Raw genomic sequence first — 8,227 nt, 5'->3', positions numbered from 1 at the left:
GTCAAGGGCACATACCTCAGCTACAGGTTGTGTGGGAGGCAGCCAGTCGATGTGTCTCTTTCACATCAATGTTTCACTCTCCCTCTCTCGCTCCCTCTCTCCCTCCCATTCTATTTGAGATAAATAGAAAAAAATATCTTCAGATGAAAATTAAAAATTAATTACCTGGAAACAAATAAAAATGAACACACAACAACCCATAGGGGACAGAGCAAAAGCAGTCCTGAGAGGGAGGTTTATATCATTACAAGCCTACCTCAAGAAGCAAGAAAAATCTCAAGTAAACAACTTAACCCTACATGTCAAAGAACTATAAAAGAACAAAAAAATCCCAGAGTAACCAGAGGAAGGAAATAATAAAAATCAGAGAGGAAATGAATTACATGGAGTCTAAAAATAATTATACAAAAGATCAGTGAAACCAAGGGTTGGTTCTTTGAAAAGATAAGAAAGATTGATGATCCTTTAGTCATACTCACCAAGAAAACAAGAGAAAGGACCCAAATAAATAAAACCAGAAATGAAAGGGGTAAAGTAACAACTAACATCACAGAAATACAAAGGAATGTAAGAAAATACTATGAATAACTACATGCCAACAATTTAAACAACCTGAGCAAAATGGACAAATTGCTAGAAGCATCCAATTTTCCAAAACTGAATCAGGAAGAATCAGAAAACCTGAATAGGCCTATAACAACTAGTGAAATTTAAACAGTAATCAAAAAACTCCCAGCAAACAAAATTCCTGGACCAGATGGCTTCACAGGTGAATTTTATAAAATATGCAAAGAACTAACACCTCCTCAAAATATTCCAAAAAAATTCAAGAGGAGAGAAGATTTTCAAGCTCCTTTTATTAGGAATTATCCTAATTCCAAAACCAGATAAAGACACTATAAAGAAAGAAAATTATAAGTCAATATCCCGGATGAACATAGATGCTAAGATTCTGAACAAAATATAAGCAAACCAGATCCAGCAATACATTAAAAAGATTATGTACCATGACCAAGTGGGATTTATTCCAGGGATGCAAAGCTGGCACAATATCTGTAAATCAATAAGTGTGACGTAAACAAAATGAAAGATAAAAATCACATGATTATATCAATAAATGCAGAAAAAACATTTGATAACATCCAGCACCCATTTATGGTAAAAACTCTCAACAAGGCGGGAACATAACAAAGGCCATATAAGAAAAACCTACAACCAATATCATACTCAGTGGGCAAAACCTACAAATGTTTCCCTTAAGATCAGCAATAAGACAGAAATACCCACTTACACCACTCTTATTCAACATAGTGCTGGAAGTCCTACCCACAGCAATCAGATCAGAAGAAGAAATATAAGGCATCAAAATTGGAAATAAAGGAAGTAAACTGTCATTATTTGCAGATCACATGATATTATACATAGAAACCCCTAAAGACTCCACCAAAAAAACTACTAGATCTAATAAATAAATTTGGCAAAGTAGCAGGATACAAAATTAATATCCAGAAATCTATGGCATTTTTTAACTGATTTGTTGTTGTTGTTGTTGTTGTTGTTGAGAAAGAGGAAGGGAGAGAGAAATAGAAAAATCGACGTGAGAGAGAAACATCAATCAGCTGCCTCCTGCACGCCCTCTACTGGGGATCAACCCTGCAGTCCGGGCATGTGCCCTGACCAGGAAGCAAACCGGAACCTCTCAGTCCATGGGATGACACTCACTGAGCCATATCGGCTGGATTCTGAGTTGAATGTTCAGAGTTAGGATTAGCTTTTGTTTTAGGAAATAGGTTTTCATTAAGGTTGCAATTCAGATTAGTTTTATAATTGATATTAGTTTACATTTTAACTTTAGAGTTAGAGTTTGTTAGTGTTAGTGTTTGTTAGTGTTAGTGTTTGTTAGTAATACAGGGCACTTCTCTCAGACACCAGAGAGGTGTTATAGGACAGCCCCCTGAGTTGGGGGAGAAGGCTGTCCCCAACCTTGATCCTTGTCCTCTTATATAAATGAATTTATAGAAGATTCCAGATGACTGTGTTATAGAAAAATCCAATTTATTAAAGCAATGAAAGCAAGCAAACTTGATTAAAGTAGCAAGCAAATCTATACATCTGGCTTATGATGCTTCATAAGACATGCTCTCAACTAATCTGAAGAGTTGGATGGGGGTCCAAGGCATTATATACTCCTCCTGTCTATAGGATTCAAAATTCCTCTACTGAATATTTTGGTACTGATTAATTATCAAGGTCCTTTTATACTTTGGTGTGGCCTCCCCAGAACTCCTGAGAAGCACCTGGCAATTTTATCTTGTCAAGCCTTGAGATGCTGGCTTTTCTGCTTAGGGAGTAAAAAATAAAACTGCTTTTTTTGTTTCCTCTCCCCTGCACTAAAAGGGCTGATTTCTTGACATCTGAGAAGATGCTTGATATGATTTCAATCTTCTTGAACTTGTAGAGACTTAGTTTGTGTCCTAACATGTGGTCTATCTTTGAGAATGGCCCATGTGCACTTGAGCAGAAAGTGAATTCTGCAGTTCCGGGGTGTAATTCTCTGTAGATATCTATGAAATCCATTTTATCTAGCACTTCATTTACAGTCTGTGTTTCCTTGTTAATTTTTTATCTAGAAGACCTGTCCAGTGATGTCAGCGGGGTGTTGAAGTCACAATGGCATGGAACTAGAAATCAATTGCAAGAAGAACATAAAAAGACATGTGAACACATGGAAGCTAAAAAGCATATTATTAAACAATGAATAGGTCACCAAGGAGATCAAGGAAGAAATCAAAAACATCCTGGAAATGAATGAAAATGGAGACACAACAACACAAAATCTATGGGATGCAGCAAAAGCAGTTCTGAGAGGGAAGTTCAGAGCACTACAGGCCTACCTAAAAAAACAAGAAGAATCTCTAATAGATTATCTAACCTCACAACTTAAAGAACTAGAGAGCAAACAAAAAGAAAAACCCAGAGCAAGTAGAAGGAAGGAAATAGTAAAGTTCAGAGCAGAAATTAATGACATAGAGACCAAAAAAACAATTCAAAGGATCAATGAAACAAAGAGCTGGTTTTTTGAAAACATAAACAAGATTGATGGACCCTTAGCTAGACTCACCAAGAAACAAAAAGAGAGAACCCAAATACACAAAATAAGAAATGAAAGAGGAGAGGTAACAACAGATACCACAGGAATACAGAAGACCATTAAAAACTAGTATGAACAATTATATGGCAAGAAATTCTACAATCTAAGCAAAATGGACAAATTTCTAGAAACACATAGTCTCCCAAAACTGGATCAGGAAGAGATAGAAAACCTGAACAGACCAATAACAACAGAAGAAATTGAAGATGTAATAAAGACTCTTCCAGCAAACAAAAGCACAGGCCCGGATGGTTTCATGGGGGAGTTTTAAACATTCAAAGAAGAACTACACCCATTCTCCTAAAACTATTTCAAAAAATTCAAGAAGAAGGAAGACTTTCAAACTCGTTTTATGAAGCCAGCATAATTCTAATTCCAAAACCAGAAAAAGACACAACAAAGAAAGAAAACTACAGGCCAATATCCCTGATGAACATAGATGCCAAAATCCTGAACAAAATACTAGCAAATCAGATCCGACAATACACCAAAAAAATTGTCCAACATGACCAAGTGGGATTCATCCCAGGGATGCAAGGCTGGTACAATATTCGTAAAACAATAAACGTGATACACCACATAAAAAAAATGAAGACTAAAAACCACATGACCATATCAATAGATGCCGAAAAAGCCTTCGACAAAATCCAGCATCCATTTCTGATAAAAACGCTCAACAATGTGGGAATAGAGGGATCATATCTAGACATAATAAAGGCCATATATGAAAGACCTACAGCCAACATCATACTCAATGGGCTAAAACTAAAAGCATTTTCCTTAAGAACAGAAACAAGGCAACGATGCCCACTTTCGCCAGTCTTATTTAACATAGTACTGGAAGTCTTAGCCACAGCAATCAGACAGGAAGAAAAAATAAAAAGGATTCAAACTGGAAAGGAGGAAGTAAAATTGTCATTATTTGCAGATGACATGATACTATATATAGAAAACCCCAAAGACTCCATCAAAAGTTTACTAGACTTAATAAATGAATTTGGCAAAGTAGCAGGATACAAAATTAATGTCAAGAAATTGATGGCATTTTTATACACCAATGATGAACTCACAGAAAGAGAAACTAAGAAAACAATCCCATTCACCATTGCAGCAAAAAAAAATTAAGATACCTAGGAATAAACTTAACCAAAGAAATAAAGGACCTATTCACAGAAAACTACAGGTCATTGAAAAAAGAAATAGAGGAAGATATAAAAAAGTGGAAGAACATACCCTGTTCATGGATTGGGAGAATTAACATCATTAAAATGTCCATATTACCCAAAGCAATCTATAGATTCAACGCAATCCCCATCAAAATATCAACAGCATACTTCACAAAATTAGAACAATTACTTCAAAAGTTCATATGGAACCAAAAAAGGCCTCGAATAGCCACAGCAATCTTGAAAAGGAAGAACAAAGTTGGAAGGATCACAATACCAGATTTCAGGTTATACTACAAAGCCACTGTAATCAAAACAGCCTGGTACTGGCACAACAGCAGGCATATAGACCAGTGGAACAGAACAGAGAACCCAGAAATGGACCCAAGGCTATATGCTCAATTAATATTTGACAAAGGTGGCAAGAACATACAGTAGCATAAACACAGCCTCTTTGATAAATGGTGTTGGAAAAATTGGACAACTACTTGCAGAAAAATGAAACTAGACCATCAAATTACACCCTACACAAGAATAAACTCAAAATGGATAAAAGACTTAAATATGACTCATGAATCTATAAAAATCCTAGATGAAACTGTAGGCAACAAAATTTCAGACATCATATGCAGCACAATTTTCACTAACACATCACCTAAGGCAATAGAAACAAAGGAGAAAATGAACACATGGGACTACATCAAACTCAAAAGCTTCTGCACAGCAAAGGATACAATCATCAAAATGGAAAGGCTACCCACTGTATGGGAGAGCATAATTGCCAATAATATATCAGATAAGGGGTTAATTTCCAATACATATAGAGTGCTCATACAACTCCACAAAAGGAAGACAAAGAACCCAATTTAAAAATGGGGAGAGGAACTAAACAGACACCTCTCCAAACAGGACATACAGATGGCTAAGAGAAATATGAAGAAATGCTTATCATCACTATTCATCAGAGAGATGCAAATTTAAACAACAATGAGGTATCACCTCACACCTGACAGAATGGCCGCCATCAACAAATCATCAAACAACAAGTGTTGGCGAGGGTGTGGAGAAAAGGGGACTCTAGTACTCTGCTGGTGGGAATGCACACTGGTGCAACCACTATGGAAAACAATATGGTGTTACCTCAAAAAATTAAAAATTGAGCTTCCATTTGACCCAGTGATTCCACTTCTAGCAATATACCCTAAGAAGCCTGATACACCAATCAGAAAGAATATATGTACCCGCATGTTTATAACAGCACTATTTACAATAGCTAAGATCTGGAAACAGCCCAAGCATTCATCAGTAGACAAATGGATAAAACTGCTGTGGTACATATACACAATGGAGTACTATGCAGCTGTAAGAAAGAAAGATCTCTTACCCTTTGAGACTACATGGAAGGACCTGGAAAGTATCATCCTAAGTGAAACAAGTCAAACGGAGAAAGACAAGTTTCATATGATCTCACTTATTTGTGGAATATAATGAACATAACAGTCTGAGGAATGGGGTAGTCCCAGAGACGTGGAAGTGGGGTACAGACTGACAATCCCCAGAAGAGGGGAGGTGGTGGAGAGATAAACCACAGAACTTATATGCATGTATGCATGAACAGTGGACATGGACAACTAACTGGGGAAAGGGCAGGGAGGGAGGGGGAGGGGGAATCAGTGGGGGAGAAAGGAGAAACACCTGTAACAAAAATTTATTATTAAAAAAAAGAAAAAAGGAAAGTGAAGGGATGGAAAAATAATCGTTCAAGCAAACGGACAGCAAAAGAAGGCTGGGGTAGCAATGCTTATATCTAATAATGTTGATTTCAAAATGAAGACCATAACTAGAGACAAGGAAGACCACTACATAATATTGAAAGAATCTATCCAACAGGAAGATATAACCTTGGTAAACATATATGTACCCAATATAGGAGCACCGACATATAATAAAAATCTTCTGGAGGACTTCAAAGGAGAAACTCATAGCAATTCAATAATAGCAGGGGACTTCAACACCCTGCTGACATCACTGGACAGATCTTCTAGATAAAAAATTAACAAGGAAACACAGACTGTAAATGAAGTGCTAGATAAAAATGGATTTCATAGATATCTACAAAGCACTACACCCCAGAACTGCAGAATTCACTTTCTGCTCAAGTGCACATGGGCCATTCTCAAAGATAGACCACATGTTAGGACACAAACGAAGTCTATACAAGTTCAAGAAGATTGAAATCATATCAAGTATCTTCTCAGATCGCAATGGCATGCAACTAGAAATCAATTGCAACAAGAACATGCATAGACATTTGAAAACACAGAGGCTAAATAGAATGTTATTGAACAATGAATGGGTTACCACAGAGATCAAGGAAGAAATTAAAAACGTCCTGGAAACCAATGAAAATGAACACACAACACAAAATCTATGGAATGCAGCAAAAGCAGTTCTGAGAGGGAAGTTCAGAGCACTACAGGCCTACCTCAAAAAGCAAGAAAAATTTCTAGTAGACTATCAAACCTCACAACTTAAAAGAATGAGAAAGCCAACAATAAAAATAAACCCAGAGCAAGTAGAAGGAAGGAAACAGTAAAGATCAGAGCAGAAATAAATGACATGGAGACCAAAAAAATAATTCAAAGGATCAATGACACAAAGAGCTGGGTCTTTGAAAAGATAAACAAGATTGATGGACCCTTAGCTAGATTCACCAGGAAACAAAGAGAGAGAACCCAAATACACAAAATCAGAAATGAGAGAGGAGAAATAATAACTGACAAAACAGAAATACAAAGTATTGTTAACAGATATTATGAATAATTATACAGCAACAGATTCAACAATCTAAGCGAAATGGACAAATTTCTAGAAAAACATAGTTTCCCAAAACTGAACTGGGAAGAGGTAGAAAACTTGAACACACCAATAACAACAAAAGAAATTGAAGATGTAATCAAAGACTCCCAGCAAACAAAAGCCCAGGCCTGGAAGTCTTCACGGTGGAATGTTACCGATCATTCAAAGAAAAACTAATACCCATTCTCCTCACACTATTTCTAAAAATTCAAGAAGAAGACTTCCAAACTCGTTTGATGAGGCCAGCATAATTCTAATTCCAAAACCAGAAAAACACAATACAAAGAAAGAAAACTACAGGCCAATATACCTAATGAACATAGATGTCAAAATCCTGAACAAAATACGAGCAAACCGAATCCAGAAATACATCAAAAAAATTATTCAACATGACCAAGTGGGAATCACCAAGGGATGCAAGGTTGGTACAATATTCACAAATCAATAAATGTGATATACTCATTAACAAAATGAAAAATAGAAATCATTTGATTGTATCAATAGATGCTGAAAAAGCATTCGACATAGTCCAGAACCCATTTCTGATAAAAACACAAAGCAATCAGGGAATAGAATGATCATATCTCGACATAATAAAGGCCATATATGAAAGACCTACAGCCAACATCATACTCAATGGGCAAAAACTAAAACCATTTCCCTTAAGAACAGGAACAAAACAAGGATGCCCACTTTTACCACTCTTATTTAACATAGTACTGGAAGTGTTAGCCACAGCAATCAGATGGGAAGAAAAAAATACAAGGGATCCAAATTGAAAAGGAGAAAGTAAAACTGTCATTATTCACAAATGACATGATACTACATGTAGAAAACCCCAAAGACTCCATCAAAAATTTACTAGGCTTAATAAATGAATTTGGCAAAGTACCAGGATGCAAAATTGAAGTCAAGAAAGGGATGGCATTCTTATACACCAATGATGAACTCACAGAAATTGAAACCAAAAAAGAAAAAATCCCATTTATCATCGCAGCAAAAAATTTAAGATACCTAGGAATAAACTTAACCAAAGAAGTAAAGGACCTAT

Source organism: Molossus molossus, unplaced genomic scaffold (assembly GCF_014108415.1).
Source record: "Molossus molossus isolate mMolMol1 unplaced genomic scaffold, mMolMol1.p scaffold_m16_p_3, whole genome shotgun sequence".
NCBI lineage: Eukaryota > Metazoa > Chordata > Mammalia > Chiroptera > Molossidae > Molossus > Molossus molossus.
The sequence above is the reverse complement of the archived record's forward strand: the minus strand, read 5'-3'. Positions refer to the sequence as shown.